Here is a 17826-nt window from a genome sequence, read left to right on the forward strand (position 1 = left end):
TTAAGTTAAAACAAATGCAAAAGGTACTCGATGAACCAGAGATAACATTAAAGGAACCTCACAGCATAAGATGGCTTGGGCTACAAAATGCAATTGAAGCTGTGTACGTCAGTTACAACTCAGTCTGTGCTACTCTATCTTGCTTTGCTGTCGAAGGCAATGCAGTTGCAAATGGCCTGCTAAAATATTTCATCAAGTACAAAACTGTACTTATGGTAGCTTTCATGTTGGACGTTCATGAAGAACTAGGAATCCTGAGTAAAAGGCTCCAAGAACAGTCTCTTCAGTTCAGTGAAACAGAATCTCATGTAGACGGGTTTTTGGGTAAACTTCAGTATTTAAATGTCAATGATGGACAGAGATTGAAAGAAATGAAAGCATGCATTAAAATAGGGACCAAAGAAGATGGTACAACATGTGCATCATTGAATGGTGAAGATATCTTGACTTACAAGGACAATTCTGATCATGCATTTGCCAAGTTAAGAGAAAAATATGTGGCATGTTTGGAAAAAAACATTAAACATCGGTTAAGAAAGGGTGACAGTGAGGTGTTCAGGAACTTAAGCCTTGTCCTGAATCCACAAATAGTCAACAGTTCCGAATCAAGTGAGTGTGTAGCTGCTTTGGAGACTTTGAGTGAGTTGTATGGTGAAGATAAGGAGGTCACCGTTGTTAGGGGAGATTTACAAACTGGCACTGAAGAAGAGAAAACGAAGATAAGCAAGTTACTAGACAAAAACAAGTTGCTTGATGAATGGCCAAGATTGAATGGGATGATAATGGGTTGCTACAAGGATCTTTCAACAAAAGCACTCTGCCATAGAGTTATCCAGATTCATGAGAGCACCGGGTTACCCGAGTTTGCCAAGCTGTGCAAGATAGGCCTGTGTATGGTAGTTACCAGTGTGGAATGTGAAAGAAGTTTCAGCACACAAAACAGACTGAAAAATAAGTTTCGAAGCTCTCTAAAAGAAGAGAATCTTGACCTGCTGATTGCCATGAACATGTACCAGGTCCCTGTGGGATCATATGACCCATCTAATGCAGTACTTGTCTGGCTGAAAGATAAAAAGAGGAGAAAGAAAAGATTGTTTCAGGGGTATAAGCCCCGGGCCAAGAAAGTGAAGACAAGTTCAGATGAGTGACTATGAAAAGAACAAGTTCAAGTTATTACGTTTTAGATGTTTTAAGTTAACCTACATATACCACAGGCAGTGTGACTTTATTTTCAATTGCACAAGCAGTGCCATAACTTAGTTTAATTGTACTACATGAACCAATCAAGACAGAGATACAACTCATGTAAGTTGTCTGTTCATATCATCATTTAAAATTTATTATGTTTGCATAAATTAATAACAACTAATAAATATATTTCTAGATGAAACACATCATGTACTATGTCAGGTTTCTATGGAAAACGTAAATACCCCTCAATATTCCTAAATACCCTTTATGGCTGAAACTAAGGAGTAAAATACCCTTTAACAATAATATCAGGGGGTAAAATACCCTTTATACTCAATCCTTATCTAGAGCTCTGCGGTTTAATACACCTGTAAACTTTGTTTGAAAATAATGCATGTTACTTTGTACCGGACATTGCAGGTGTTTCGGATGAAATATATGGCCTTGAAGAAACCTACTTACATTAAATAATTACGGATTCAGACCACGAAAATTTGGGCAAAAGCGATTTGTTCTAAAAATAAATAAATATTGATATTTTCCAAGCATGAAACTTTCAATTTTCTGAAAATACCAAGGATTATATAGTTATTGATACCAAGTACTCTTAAAGTGAAAAAATGATGATAATGTTTAATGCTGTTGATAATAAAAATCATGATGATTAGGAGAATGAACAAGATGATTGTTTTGATTGCAATCATTTAAAAGATTCAGGAAAAGTATTGTCATCGAAAAGGATAATTGATGATGTTATACCTTTGATAAATCTGAAATTCAAATGCAAAGGTTGACGAAATATTAGAACAGTTGAGGTAAGCAGACAAGGGGATAGTGAAGTGGACATAGTTAGTCCAAGGAAAAGTGATGTTGGGGTCGTTAGTCTAAGAACAGTGAACATGAGGTCAGTAGATAAGGGTATACTTAATTTGAGGTAGACATGCAATGAAATTTTAATGTGGATGCCGGAAGTTTGATGAATAAAGGAATAGAAGTTGGTAATTGGGAATAAAGAGATACATGTACATAGGGAAAAGAATAGTAAAGATGAGGTTGGTAGTCTAGGGAATAGTAAGGCAAGAAGTCTAGGGAATAGTTTGGCAAGAAGTCTAGGAAAAAGTGAAGTTGAGGCCATTAGAATAATATTGAGGCAGCTATTCAAAAGAATACCGGTAGTGAAGTTGAGGTTGATAGTCAATGGGATGTTGAGGCAAATTGTCTACAAGATGGTGAAATTGAGGTCAAAAGTGAAAAACGAAAGTGAGCAACTTGTTCATAGAATAGTGAATTCGAGGTCAGTTGTATAGGGAATAGTGAAGTTGAGGTCAGTTGTCTAAGGAATAGTGAAGTTGAGGTTACGTGTTTCTTGACATTGTTACTTGACATTGGAATTTTGTTTTTGCGCCAAGGAACTCCTTCCTCACAATCCCGTTGAACAGCTGAGGATAGACACGGATACCTCCAAATGGCTTTACCGGATGTCTTCCTCACTGGTGATGCATCGCCACACCAAGAACGTCCTCGTAGCATTAAAAATAAATCAGGTAGCTACAAGTTTGCTTACCTGTATTGGGTATGTGCACAAAAACGAGCGATGGTCAATACTGAGCTTCAATTTCTAGTTCATAGCATGATTAAACGAGAACATAGCAGGGAAAAGACAAAGCTCACTCTAAAAAGTGATGCCTTTGAAACAACTAGAATACATGTAAAAGACGATTTAATGCAAAATGCCGAGCTTCGTAACTGGACTGTATCAAACCTATTGATGTTCAAGTCATCAATACCGGATACAGCTCCATTCTGGAAACGGTCAAGGGATGACGCAATAGCTGTTCACCGGGGTTGGGAGGGAAGTGATCCTTGGCGCAAAAATAAAATGTCAAAGTCAATTATTCTGTCCCATATTCGTGCTCCGCCGTATAACCATCATCCGGTAATTCACAATCTCTGTCCAGGTACGGAGAGCCTCTCTATCCAATGTGACCAAGAATTTTTGGAAGGTCGGAAAAGAAATGTTCTACAGTATTCAAGCATCATGTCGTTTATGTGCGCATTGATTGCATAGCTTGACACAATGTTTTTATCTAGAATTAGATATGATGGTGATGTCTATTTTACACGGTTTGAATTGGGTGCAAATGCCGATCCACATGCTCGTAGGCTGTATTTCAGTCATGAATTCAGTCAGCAAATGGACAGCTTGAAACAAAACATACATAACTGCCTCATATTGCCAAAGACGAATGTTTTAATACTGGCTAGGATCTCAACAATCCGCTTGTTCAAGACACTATCCGACAAACCTCAGATCTCACACCATGCAAAGAATCCAAAGTCCATTAACGCTGTTACTTTGTATGAACTTATTTGTTCATTCTGATACTAATGTTTATTCAGCGTATTTTTTCACATTTCATATCTCAGACAAGAAATAAAACGTCTTGGAAAAATCGAAAAATATATACAATTACATGTATTTCAAAAATACAGCACGATTCAAACAACATTCGTGTCCTTTTCAGTATACTATTAGTAAGCATGCACTCGTTAAACCTACCGGGTTTAAAATGAATAGTATAAGCCCAATCATATGTTGTTGGTAGTTGCGTGTTTCTAAACACTGGACATTTTGAGCCTATTCATGTTCCTTTACTATTTATACGCCCCTGCAAGAACTAAAGTGTATTGACAAAGCCATTTGCAATTATGGAGACGTAAAAAGCAAAATAGAACTGTCTAAAACATTTTGTCATTAGAAAATAACCAGACAAGTAACATGAACACTACTTTAGCAAGCATGGTTTTAATTATTTCACCCAGCAAACGGATACACGAGTACTATGGAAGATTTGTTGAAGGTCAGGAGACTCTTTTTCGTGCCTATTATTGGTATTTATTCGCAACTACAGTCTTGCTAAAGATCCCTACAGTGTGTGGCAATGCACTAATTCTGATGTATTTTGCTCGCTTCCGAAGACTTCGGCGGGAGAAGCCCTTCATCCTGGTTTGTAATCTGGCATTAGCCGATCTTCTCGTGGGCCTTGTAGCTCTACCTATGGAGATTGCGAGTAAAACATCATATGTGTTCCCAAGCTCACCCAAATTCATCTGGAAAGTGTGTCTTATATACAGTACATCAGCGTAGATGCACCAGTGGTTAACTTGTTCCTGCTTTCGCTAGAACGGTTTGTCGCCATATTATACCCTTTTCAGTACCACATGCGATTCACAAAGAGACGGTTGCATATACAGTCAAGTTACCATTACCGGATCAGTAGCGTAATAAAGATTTTTTGGTGAAAAGCATTAAATTTTTTGAGACGTCTTTTACACCAGTTTGATTAATTATTACATTTGCTTACTGTTTTAGAGCATAGTCTTACTTTTAAGCGCTGGTAAAATGTATTTTTGATACCTTTTTTCGCCTCAGAATTCATGCATTAACGGATCAGTTGTAGCCATATCCACACTTAATCGAAACCATTCAGTATGGCATTTAACACGCTATTTGAACTCTTGAAACATGAACTGTGTTGTTTACAATGACCAAGTAGCATTGCCAGTTATAAATTATATTCATTGTTTGTTATTAATTGTTTTCTATATGTAATATTGTATCTTGACGTTCTTGTGTGAATTATCTTTTGAAAATCCTAAATAGATCGAAAAGATATGGGCATCTTATAAACAATGTAAATTGTTTGAATCATATCTAATCATCGATATTGAACATTGAACATAAATAAAACATTAAGATTGAGATTATTTATTGAAATAATCAAGATTTGCATATATTGTAATATAAAATATTATCAATACGCATTATATCTCGCTTGATCCGTTATTTCCCTTATTCTTCATTTCATTTAAGGTGTTGGAAAATCTTGAACACCGATCTCCTGCTCGGCTAATAACTTTAATATTCAATTTAATTTGACTTTCTCGCTATATGTCACTCGGTGTTTCATCTACACATGTACACCATTTTAATTTTATAACGCGTCATCTGGTTGGTTGTTCTCATTGTGTTGGCCAATGATATTGCGTTTTAGAACCGAGCATTCGATCGACAAAATATGACAGCAAAACACAGACATGTAGCGGAAAAAGTCGAATTTAAATGAATATTAAAGTTATGAGCCGAGCAGGAGATCGGTTAGTAGGGTAATCTCGTTGCTTTTACTGTCTTATAACGAATCCAGTTGCATTTTGTCGGCAACTGCATGGGAACATGTGTGTTTTCGATGAAAAAGGTCACGTCCAGTGTTCCACAATCTTTCAGCAATAGGCATATAGTGCGTTTCATACCTTGTCAAGGCTTGTGTATATATAATCCCTATACGAGGGTTATTTTTTAAAACTGTGTATTTTTGTCAATATTCGTTGTTGAAAAGTCAAACCATACACAATAGGTGTACATTTAACAATCTGGAACCTCTGGGGTAAGCTCGGGGGGGTGGGGGGGGGGGGGGGGGGTAGGGTCTCGGGGGGGGGGGGCAAATTTATGATACTGCTGCCTGTGTACAGGTCAGCAAAACATACCGAAATGTTTTACAAAGAATAGCTCCGCTTCTGACTCTATCAACGCGTTTTAAAGAACAGGCCTTGAAGATGCTGTGTGCAAACAATCATCTAAAAATGCCAACGATTTATCGCGATACGAAGTATTGAACATCAAAGTGATCCGCTATGGGTAATGATCCGGTAATGGTAACTTGACTGTACTCATTGATTCCGAATGGGTAATAATCATAGTTGCTAACTTTAGTCCAATGGTTGGACTATCGCCGGAGGCGGATGAAGATGTCAGGTCCGCACAGTACTTCACGAAGGCTTTATCATCGGGTTCCACGTTGTTATCATCGTATGCTTGTTGGCGAGAACAATCTTCTTCATTGTGATTGCTCGAATTGCACGAAAAGCTATTCGAAAGTTTCGAAACTTTGAACATGCCTTAGATCACCAGCGCATATGTAGAGAGATGCGTCACACAAGCAGCATGCTAATGGTTTCCGGCTTCTTCGTCTTGTTTGGGGATCTTACTGCCTGGTTGCGTTCATACCCGATTCCGCGAGCAGCGACTCCTTACTAATAGCGAAGGGCTGGTAATCAACTCTGGGCCTCTTAAACTCCTGCCTAAACTGGTTAGTGTATGGCGTCCGTTGCCATAGTTTCCAGACCGCTTTCAATAGTATCTTAACGTGTGCATGCACGCGGAAGAACTTCAAGCTGCTATTTTCTTTGAGATACGGTCTATATGTAAAATCAATAGGCTCATAATTCAGCCTGATACAAATTGTTGCTCGCTGCCCGAGCATGTATAGCGTCGGATATAACACTGTGTTCTGTGTGGACAATGGATGTATAGAGGTGTTAATGAGATCATGTATATTTATTTGTATATTTATTATCCAGGGTATACGATTAAAATTCCGCATCTCGTCGAATCTTCAACATGAAAGCAGTTGGACCGTTTGTACATATGATACGTATAATATAATTATATGTAAATATTTTATTTTTAGAAATCTTGGGTTTTGCAGCAACTGTTCTATTGCAAAATGTGTTTTAAATGGATTAAATATGAGCCGTGCTCTGTGAAAAAGAGGTTTAATGCATGTGCGTAATGTCTCGTCCCAGATTAGCCTGTGCAGTTCGCACAGGCTAATCAGGGACGACACTTTCCACCTAAACTGGATTTTTGATGAGATGAGACTTTCTTTAAAGGAAAACTATCAAAAAAGCGGAAAGTGTCGTCCCTGATTAGCCTGTGCGAACTTCGCAGGCTAATATGTGACAACACTTTACGTACATTCATTAAACCTTCATTTCACAGAGCGCGGCCCATATGTAATATAACTTTAAATTATCAACATTTTGTTCTGCAGTTATTTATGAAAACGATTTTTATTATATTTTTTTTATACGTTCATTAACTGATTTGAAACAAGCTGCTTACCTTTTTCTGGCAAACGCTGATTTGATAACCATGTATGATAATGAATCAATAAATATAAGGGCAATATTGTGTATACAAACACTGTAAAGGTTTAAAAACAGTAACTATTTAGGCATAACAATTACATGTATTTTGTATCTGGATGAAACACAATGCGTATGTATCTTCCAAGTTGTTAAATCTTATATCATACATTGTTGTTCTATTGTGGTCTTTTTTGGCCTCAGAAATTCAAAGCTGGCTTGGTCGCTTTGGCGTAGTGGATATAGTAACAACTACCAAACAGAAACAGGAATCTTAACACAATGGCGGCAAACTATTTTATGCGGATGAAACACATTATTCGACAATATTTATTAAAATTTGCCACATTTTTATGATGTCATGCTTCTTGTTAATGTGTTCACCTAAAATATTTTTACCTTTAAACTGCACAGGCATCCATGGCAAAAAGAAAAAAAGTATTTCAGTATTTTAAAGATACGAATTGCGACATTTTCTGTATTATAGATACACATTTTATTTGCGATCTATATAAAACTATTAACTCAGAATTGGGCGGACTCTTTAATGTGTAATTTTTCCTCCAATTCACTATGTGTTTCAATTGTCTTTACAAAGAAACTTGAGTAAAAGGTAGATCATGTTTATCATGATGACCAAGGAAACTTGATTGTCTGGATTTAGATGAAGGAGAAACCAGACTAGGCATGTGTACTATCTATGAGCCATACATTGATTTTCCGGACTTTTTCAACAATATTTTTCTGAAAAAAAATGATAACATTGGTAATGATTATTTCTTTATTTAAGAGGATTTTAATTATGTTTTAGACCCGACACTGGATTAGGATTGCTATAAACCTGTGAATAAAAAACAACAAGACAAGCGGTTATAAAGCATATTGAAGAATGCAAACTGTCCGAGAGTTAAATATCTTTTTTAATAAGATACACATGGAGACAAAAAGCTAGGCTTGTTTTTTCTTCTTACAACACTTTCATTTCCAGCATATCTCAATAAAAATATTCTGGCAAGCTTCCAATCCACTCAATCAAATGTAAAAATGTCTTAAAACTTAAACCATGGCAAAGGTTTATTGAAGCATAATAATAGTGTCGACTATTTAAACATAATAAATAAAAATAATTATCAAAATAAGTCAACAATACATGGTCCCCATTTTTATAATTGTCATAAAGTGTTTTATATAAAATATCAAAACATTCAATGCACGATTGATGATCGAATTTGTATCGATACTTTTCTTATGAAGATAAGAGGCAAATCTATAGTTAACATTTCCTACAAGACAAAATTTATATCGTAAACTTCAACTTAAACTCGACATATAAAAACTGGAAAAAATCTCTAACATGAAAATATTAAAAATATTTATATTTTGAAAGCAGAACTAAACAAATGTATTATGTACATTTAAAGGGTTTGTTATTAGGTTTAGAGCTGAATGGGTTCGAAATAAATATATAAAAAACACTTCGAAACTGTTTTGTAATCGTGTAAAGTACAATTATACGATACATATTTTTTACCAATTTATTAATAAACCAGGGGGGTAAACCAGTTATGAATGAACGCTGGAGTTATGCGGGTACTTTAATTGACGGTGTTCAGTCCTTTACCTACGTTGGTGTCTGCTTCTTTCCTTCACTTTCGCTAAGTAAAATGGCTAGCGAAAATGCAATTAAGGGGAAGCGTGCCATGAATGGCATATTATCGTCATTGTATAAATATGGTCAACTATCTAATTCGGTCTTCTTTAAACTGTTTGACAGTAAAATAAGTCCTGTTTTATGACATGGAAGTGAAATTTGGGGTTTTAAAGAAATTCAATGTATCGAATCGGTCCACCGACATGCCTGCAAAAGGTACCTTTGTGTTGGTGAAAAAACATCAAATATCACGAGCCTCGGAGATTGTGTTCGCTACCCTATTGTAATAACTTCACAAATTCGATGCCTAAATACTGGCTGAAAATAATAAGCATGCCCGACACCAGATACGTAAAAAATGCTATAATTTCTTGTTGAACACAAACATAAGTCTCTACTTTAATTGGGCCAATGAAATTAAGAACTTACTTAGCACAAATGGATTTCATTACATTTGGATGAACCAGGATGTCCCAAACCCACAAAAATTTATAAATGAATTTAGAGAAAGGGCTAAGTCCCAATACTTACAGAACTGGTGGAGTATAGTTAATACATCTCCCAAACTTGAATTATATAAACATATTAAGTCACAATACGAACACGAATCATTCTTAGACATCCTATGTGTGCGCAAATTTAGGCGCAGTTTTGCCCAACTTAGTTCCGGAACCCTTCCGATAGAAATCGAAACAGGCAGATATCGCGGTATAACAAGAGAACATCAACTTTGTCCAATTTGCAATACTGGTGAAATAGAAAACGAATTACACTTCCTACTCAAGTGCCCTGTATTGCAGGATATACGAAAAACATATATACAACGTTAATTTTTCATAAACCCAAATATGCATAAATTGTTTATAATGCTGTCAAGCAAAAATGAACAGACAATTAAACAAACTGCTTATTACATTGTTAAAGCACTTGAAACGCGAAAATTAATTCTTAAACTTTAATATAACCTAATTTAGAGGTTTGCCACAGGACTACGCTATATTTTCAAATGAATGTAAAAGTGTTCTTAAGCTTAAAATGTAGTCTCTTACCGAGTAAGCCCTATATTTCGTTTCGATAGTCATACTACTCGGTATACAATTTCTGTCAATTTACTGTAGGCCCTACCTATATAACCTAATTTCAGCTATTACTACTTGTAAGAATCCTATACGCTGGCTTCTAGATCTTTGTAGGTTATATGCAGGGTTTATAGTTATATATCGTATATATACTCAATAACATTTGTATATGTGTATGTATGCATATAAATGAATATAACTATATACATGTGTGAATGTGCGTGCGTGCGGGCATGCGCGTGTTTCGGATGAAATATGTGAATATTTTTGCTCTACTACATGTAATTACTGTATAGTGTTTTAGCATGCTATTGTTAAGCATTGTTTACCACTCGACTATATGTTTAAATAATATGCCAACCATTTGTGCACACACCATTGTCTTGCATGAATTGTAATATATATGTATATGTGTCAGGGGCCGGAGGCCTATATCACAAATAAACAGATTCAGATTCAGAATAAAAACGGATCTTTCAGATAACCAATCCGGTTTTTCAAAAGAAACTCATTTTTACTATAAAACCTATGCAAATCTCAAATTGTAAACGTGTTAGATGAAGATGCAAATAGTTATGTTGATGACATACACATTCCGAAACTGTCATGAGCAAAGTAAAATAGTTTAGAAGGACCATTCAAATAAAAAAAGGCTTCGACTGTTTAAAAAACAAAGCAAATAAATATTAAAAAACTGGTTCATACAGTATTACATTGACTTTGTAAATGCTTTAAGGCCAAAATTTGGCACTTGTTTGCAGAGCTCTAAATTATGCTTTTATAAGTGGAAATGTATCCGTTACTTAAACGTAAGATACAATTAATTGCATTTCAAAAGGTATGCGCTCAAACATGATCTATATAACTAGGGTCAAATCCTTAAATTGAGGGCATCAAAGTCAATGACATAGAATACATATTGTCACAATTTGCCCACGACACTAATATACGTCTGGATGGCTCTGTAGAATATCTCCATGAAACTGTTGATGTATTGTTACACTTCACACACTAATCAGAGTTAAAAGTTAATTTCGACAAAGTCTGGATAGGTTAGAATAAGTTTAGCTCCAAAATCTTTAAAGGGATCTTTTCACGCTTTGGTAAATTGACAAAATTGAAAAAAGTTGTTTCAGATTCATAAGTTTTCGTTTTAGTTATGATATTTGTGAGGAAACAGTAATACTGAACATTAACCATGCTCTAATATAGCCATTTTATGCATCTTTTGACGATTTTAAAACCTAAAAATTATAAAGCGTTGCAACGCGAAACGATTGAATAATTTGGAGAGTTCTGTTTTTGTCGTTAAATTTGGTAAAACTACGAAGATTGCTTATATAAGGTATAAAATACGTCAAGATGTGTACTCGGCGGAATAGCTCAGTAGGCTAAAGCGTTTTTACTTCAGGACTCTGGCAGGACTCCAGGGGTCACTGGTTCGAAACCTGCTCCGGGCAACGTTCTTTTCCTTTTTTTAATTTATTTCTTGATTTTTTACTGGAGCTTTTACGATCCAATGTTTACATTTATCAATATAAAGCATTTAATGAATAAGTTAAAAAAATGCCAAAATCTGTGAAAAGGCCCCTTTAAACAAGATGGAGATTAAATCGGAAAAATCACTACAAACTTTTGACATGCTAGGCTTAAAATTTCACATTTACCGTTAATTTGTTTTTATAAAACTAAATACAATGTAGTGAAAACTAACGCCTTATTTACGAAACTGGTGAATAAATTTTAACTTAAATAGGCAGAATTCAAGTCATTACATCCTAAGCATTGCCGTTGTAAAATCATCTCTGTGTTTCCTTGCCAATTCCACCACATAATCTTTTAACAGAGATTAATGAAATGGGTTTTTTAATTTTGTGACGAATGGTTAACCATACGCTAACAAAGCTATTTTACTAACATAGTATTCTGAATGAGGTTTAAAGATAATTGATCAGTTTTGTTTCGTCAGTTCTCTGAGGTGCTCATGGAACCGTAACATTGCCACTGGGAATAGAAAACGTATACATTTTAACGCTGTAGAAAAGAACCATTCAAAATCAGTTTGGTTGTTTTTAAAATCCATAATTCTGTAAACCAGGCATAGCAATTGGTAACAAAAGTGTATTTGTTTAAATCATGGTTTTAAAAATTTCTTCGGCGACTTGATGCACAATTCGGAACTTTTAACCTTTTACAATTATGATGATTTTGCAATGTATTTTGCTTCAATTCGAACTATTTATTTTTCTAAGGAATAATTTATGCAGGTAAAACATACATGAAGCTCAAAAGCTCTTTTGACATGTGCTTTATGAGGCCGTGTATCCCAACAAGCCTACGGTCCATCATAGAAAACAAAAAGGGTAAAAAACCTATTTATGAAATAATTACCGTACTCAAAATGAGTATTTGTCAGTGTGCTTAGATAAATGGTCGACTATTTATATACATATTGAAGCAACAGAATGTCGGAATATTTTGTATAGGCCTTTTCATGTTGCACAAGACGCGATTTACAGTGGTTTCAATACATAATAATACATAGAATCATAGGTATTCACTCCTTCTTATTTAAAACTGGATATGCCACTTCAGCCAAATGCACTTTGTGTCACACTGAATGTAAAACTATCCACCAAATATTTTGGGAATGTAAGCATGAGAATAAATTAGCAGAAATGCTTTGTGTATGCGACCATTTTCGAACTTTTTGAATATGCCTTCTTTTATACTTGGGAATGCTAATACAATTATACCATTGAACTTCATGTTTGTTTTGATCAAAATGTAATTAATAATTGAAAAATGAACCAACGTAGACCCATTCTTAAAGCAATAAAATCGTATTTGTCCTTAAATTGCCATTCTAATTGAAATTAAGTATTTCAATGATATACGTCGAAGCACCGAATGGCAACGATTGTTACATCTTTACCTGTAGTTGTGATAAGAGGCATAAGAATTCATGTTTTGTCAAATATTTTTTCAACACAAATTGTGATTATATTGTAATGTAAAAGCTTATTATGGTGAAGCGTATAAAATGTGTTGTAATATGCATTTACTGCTTGTAATTTCCCAGACCGAGGTTCATACTGTAATATGTATGCATGTGTGTTTAGTGTCCCATGCTGTATGCTAGTTTACCTGGGGGAAATAATATTGTTCTTTTCATTTTGTACGTCAGTCTTTAAAATGGAAAGGTTGTGTTTTTATGACGATGATTATAATAAAATTATTGACAAAACGATCTTCAAAGTAAGCAACACGGAAGCAGTGTTGAAAGAATAAACTAAAATCCGGGCACAATAAAACAAAGTCATGACTCAATATAAATTAAAGATAATAATATAACTTATTTTGATAAAACTAAATGAAATAATCGTATCGGTAATCATTTGAAATCGTGTGAAATCCATCTAAAAGCGCGAGCAGTCCCATCTTTGGATGCCTCCATTTCTTCATGACCAGTATGACAGGAAATGACTTTTTATTGCCTCTCCTCCAATATTTTTAATATAAATATTTTTTTTCCGCTAAAACATCGCCAAAAAGGTAGGTATGTGGGCGTATTATTTTTCCTTTGCATTTTTCAGATACACGTGGTATTTCTCAGTTACATAATAATATGCAATTATATGCATAAACCATCTGACTCTTCATTTAACATTATTTGTGTTTTTATTTTCAGTAATTTTATAGGTAAGTTAACGAATATAATCGATTGAAGCAATCAGAATCGCAAACTAAATACTTATTTTTGCGAATAAAATCGATGACGCAATCACACTCGCAAACAAAATGCTTATTTTAGCGAATATAATCGATTGAATCAATCAAAATCGCAAACTAAATAAATGATTTTATGTTTATTTTGCGTTCACTTGAATACCGTCCATATGCCCATTTAATGAAGCAAAAGTATTTTTTTTAATCTTACGTCCTGTTTCCCGATGTTGTTTGAAATTGAAAATGCTTAAACGGTATCTGCTTAAAGTTGCATGTTCGAACGTAAACACACACACAACTAAAAACAACAACATGCGCTATGGTTACAGAAGGACTCAAAAATGAGTTCGAGCGGTAAATTATTTTTTTTCTCCATTAAAAAAAAAAAAAGGTGCGGCAAATCCGACGACCAACATATCAATTTGGAGTGGCCTAGTGTAGTGGACGTTAAGAAGTGTTTAACATCTTTTAACATCTTTATGAAACTGGAATACACTCTGCATTTACACTTAATACTAAAGACATGAACATGTCATAAACTTGCTTTAATGTTACAGCAGGGGTTTTGCTGCCGATCGCCACTGTCGCAAATTGCGACATTTTTTTACAGTGGCGACACATTTTTAAAAGTGGCGAATTTCAAAACTGACACTATAATTGTAGTCTGTGCTTATCTTTTTAGAATGAAATCTGGTCTGATACATTACTGGAGCATATTAAGTCATCAGATTGCGTACAAACAAGCCAAATGGACCATTGGTTGTTATCAGATTGCTAATTGCCCCTTTGTTCCATATAAGAATGAAATCTTGCAAAAGATCATTTTTAATATAACAACATGTTTCCCGCTTGGTTGGACACAAACATTGTCAGTTTGAGTTAAAATCAAAATCAGCATTATTTATATTAATCTTCTGAACTCTTTGAGAATTAATTTTTTGCAATATAGTAATTTTTTATTTAAAATAACTAACAAGAAAGTAAAAAAAAGAGTATATTTTTGAATGCGGAAATGCGGTTTCCTTTTATTTCAAAACGAGGTTAATCAACAGCATGTTAAATGTAATACTTTTTTGGATAAATTAATGTAATATTAATATGTGACCAGCGAAGCTATAAAATCTCGCAGCCTAGTCAGGAGTTACGCAATAAAATCACAAAAGCTTGCGCGGTTTTCTGGCGGACAGCGCAGCTCATGACTAGACTTTCGCAGACTGGGATTGAGCTGCGCTTGCCGAAATGCCATAAGACTCATTTTCGCATGACGCAGCTCTGGAAGTGTGATTTTTATGTTTCGAACGAAAACCGCGTGTTTATCAAACATTAACATACCATATATTTCGATTCTGAAGAAATAAACTCATAATATGCCATGTCAGGACACATATAATGTGATCTCATGTGGTAAGATAAGATAAGATTTATTTTGAGTCGGCAAGACATAAAATAGACAACATAAGCCATTAAGGCTTTTGAACCGACTATATAAACATTTGTATAAATGTAACAGGTATAAAACAGCTACAATATGGATATTAAATAAAGCAAAATTAAGTTAATAGATATGATATGCATGCTAATAAGTTAATGAAATCACAGTATTACATTCTAATAGTTTTCATACTATTTAAAGAAATATTGTGCAGGAGGCCGCTGATCTTGATCTATAAGTAGATCTAAAAAAACTGCCGTAAAAAAAATGTGATTTTAAAGACTAAGAAGAAACCAAACACAAAATGAGCCAAGAAAATGGGTAATGGGTAAAGACGAGGTATTAAATCAAAACAGATTCGAATTGAATTGGTCAGCAGCTTCCTCACAAATAAAAGGTTGCAAGTACACATAAGCAAATATAAAACTGACAAGCACAGCAAGTACACACAAGCACATAAAAAACTGACAAGTACCCATAAGCATTTACAAACTGACAAGCACATCAAGTACATATAAGAACATAAAAAACGTACAAGCACGGCAAGTACATATAAGCCCATATAGAACTGACAAGCACAGCAAGTACACATACGCACATAAAAAACGGACAAGTACACATAAGCATATACAAACTGACAAGCACAGCAAGCACATACATGTATAAGCACATATAAACTGACAAGCACAGCAAATACATATAAGCCCATATAAAAACTGACAATCACAGCAGACCGAAGGTATTTATAGATTTTAGGTAAAAGCAGATTTCATGCTAAACAAAATAATAGTGAAAAATGTTCATGGTAAAATGTTCATGGACTGGCATCAAGCACATAAAGACTGACAAGCAATGCAAGCTTTGGGTCGTATTAGAATTTAGGTAAACAGATTACTTAACAAATAAAAAATAGTAATGAAAAGTGAATAATGTTCATTTGACTGTCACTGGTGTCATGCAACTGGCTCTAAACATACAACATTAATGCATACATGTACGCACATAGACGGGTACAAAAATAGGCCTAAGCATTTCAGCACAAACAACAAGCAGTACAGAATATTTATAGACAATAGAACTCAACAGGGTAATGTTGAACATGCAATACAAAAAACATAAAAAGAGCGCAAAAAGCACAAAATAAGCACAAAATAAGCACAATAAGCATGAAAAAGAAGGGCAGAGAAAGTAGAAACTACTTATTTTGCAGTATGCTGTACCTGTGCTGTAGCCCTGTCCCAGGAACAAGAAGAACATTTACAGACATTTCCACTCCAAGACTAAATAAGATTTTTCAATTGATTATAATTTATGTTGACTCTAAATTCTTATGGGAGGGAAATCCACAGCACAGGCATACCTGAAATACTGCTTACCATAATTGAAGTCTTTACTCTATGAATCTGTAAAATATTTGAATATCTAAAATTTATTGACGAATTTCTTTTTACAACTAAGTTAGTAAGAACTACAGGCGCAAGCCCGTTAAGAATTTTGTAGGTTTCAATAGCCATAGTACGCATTCTTCTAATATAAAGAGATGGAATTTTAACTTTTTTGAAGCAAATCATGGTAAGATGAAGAAAAATCATTGTAAACATATCTAAGTGTCCTTTTTTGCAGTCTTTCCATTTTCTTTGTATTGTTTTAAGAACAGAAATGCCAGGCCATTTGGCAAAAATTGAAATTGGATAATATAAAAGTATGAACAACTGTCAATTTATTTAGGTTATTTAGATGTTTACCTATTCTTAAAAGGATATGTTATTGCCTACCCGCTGTTTTGCAAATATTCCCTATATGATCTTCAAAATTTAGTTTATAATCAATATCAATACCAAGATTATAATGGTATAATTGTTTCTCTGAGATCGCCGTGGTGTAGTGGATATGGTGTTCATCTAGCGATCGGGAGGTCCCGGGTGCGATTCTCTTTCTGGGCGCGTTCTTTAGATCTCCCCCCAAAGACACCAAGTGCTGGTTCTACCCAGGCCCAAGACTCATTGAATAGCCAAAGTGCGTCGATGCTCCAGAGGAGCCCTGCAATTAATGGGCAGGAGAAGAACACTATTGTGTTGTCTAATTATACATGCACTTAAGAACACACGTTTCATGCGGTGGAAATACAACGTACACGTGAAAAATAAAAAATAAACGTTATTTTTCGTACTTTATTTCAAATTCATGATATACGCGGTATATTTATTTTTAAGATATTTCCTGGTGAAATTATCGAAGTAGCCAACAGCGGAGAGGTTTGCGGACGTTTCACCCCCAAGACGTTTCCTCCCCTAGACGTTTCCCCCCAAGACATTTCCTCCCCAGACGTTTCCCCCAACTTTGGTTTAAGTGCAGTTCCCCCCCCCCCCCCCCAATAAATGTATGATTGTTTGGTTGAAGTTTATTCTTGATTAATATCAAAATGATTATTTTGTTTATGAAATTTTCAATTAACTTTATTTATGAAGCAGCTTGTTTGATTATTTTTTTGGTTTAACTGTGAAAGGAATGCATGTAAATCATTGGTGTTGAGGAACTGTAGTTGTTTGTTGTTTTTAATCCAATTAATCCAATTAAATAGGGTCAATTGGCAATTGACATACAAATATTCCTAAAAACGAACGCAAATGTAATATATGTAACTCAAATGATATTGAAGACGAATACCATTTTGTAATTGTATGTCCTCTTTATACAGATATAAGAAAAATGTATATTGACAAATTCTATTATAACCACCCTAGTATGCATAAATTTAT

The sequence above is a fragment of the Dreissena polymorpha genome, chromosome 2 (genome assembly GCF_020536995.1).
Source record: "Dreissena polymorpha isolate Duluth1 chromosome 2, UMN_Dpol_1.0, whole genome shotgun sequence".
In the NCBI taxonomy this organism is placed as follows: domain Eukaryota; kingdom Metazoa; phylum Mollusca; class Bivalvia; order Myida; family Dreissenidae; genus Dreissena; species Dreissena polymorpha.